General features: G+C 35.1%; 1 pseudogene; it reads right to left on the bottom strand.

The window, feature by feature from the left end:
- Positions 1-500: 500 nt before the first annotated feature.
- Positions 501-613, bottom strand: LOC130036381 (uncharacterized; annotated as a pseudogene).
- Positions 614-1,026: the final 413 nt, after the last annotated feature.

Below are 1,026 nucleotides of genomic sequence, written 5' to 3'. Positions count from 1 at the left end.
TAATTTATGTGTAAGTTTTATTTATGTATAAACAATAGTGCTATTGACTATGAGTTCAATATTAATGATTTAGTATGCATTAAACAAGGTACCCCTAAGAAAAAGTACATATAAAATAAGGTAAAGTATTGATCAGTTGATGGAAACACTCAACAATTATGAATGAGGCTCATGAAAACCTTCAAAGCTTGGCTTCAGCATCCTCTTCGCCACACTCCACTTTAGTATTTTAGCAAATGTTAAATGTACACAATACTCTTTTGTCTTATATTCTCTTGTACTAGTCAGATCTTTAAAATTATTCTTACCCACCAAAGGTTAGAAAGGTCACTGAAGACAGAAACAACGGGGAAAACTCTCATTTAATCAATAAGTCCATTTCTTAGATGAAAGCATCTAAGTATTTAATATATAAATTCATTCCACTCCATGAAAGCTGAACATGTCCACAAGTTTGCAAAATTATTTCTAGATACTTTATTGTATTATTATTTTTTTCACATCAGCTGGGTAATATGCCAAATTTGTAATAAGATTTAAGGAAGGCACATTTAAGGAAGTGCTACACAAGTGTGTGGAAAACAATGATCATGCTCATGAATCAGAAAATGATTATCCAGATAGTTTAACATAATTTTTGATAATAGGTAAAGGTAAAGACCCTCCCGTTGTTCATCAATTTGCTCGAGCAGGCCCAGTAACATCTCCATTGGAGACTTTGTTGTTACTGTGTCTGGCATATCGAATACGTCATGGGGAGCTTGCCAGGCTCTGCCATGCGGGCGAGATACTCTCGGTAGCTTGCCGGGCTCTCCAAGAGGGGTGGAGGAATTGAACTCGGGTCGGCCATGTTGGCTGCGTGCAAGGCAAACGCCTATATGGATTTATACTTTATTTTTTTCCATTTATTAACTATCTAGAACTCTAAGTAACATAAACACCCAAAGTTAAAGAATTGTTTTTTTTCTGGTGGGATATGAGTTTGTTTTATAAGGAATCCCTTTTATTTCTTTTTGTCACTTCATC

This window comes from Sorex fumeus, unplaced genomic scaffold, assembly GCF_029834395.1.
Source record: "Sorex fumeus unplaced genomic scaffold, SorFum_2.1 ptg000063l, whole genome shotgun sequence".
Taxonomy (NCBI): Eukaryota; Metazoa; Chordata; class Mammalia; order Eulipotyphla; family Soricidae; genus Sorex; species Sorex fumeus.
This window is presented reverse-complemented; position numbering and strand designations above follow the sequence as displayed.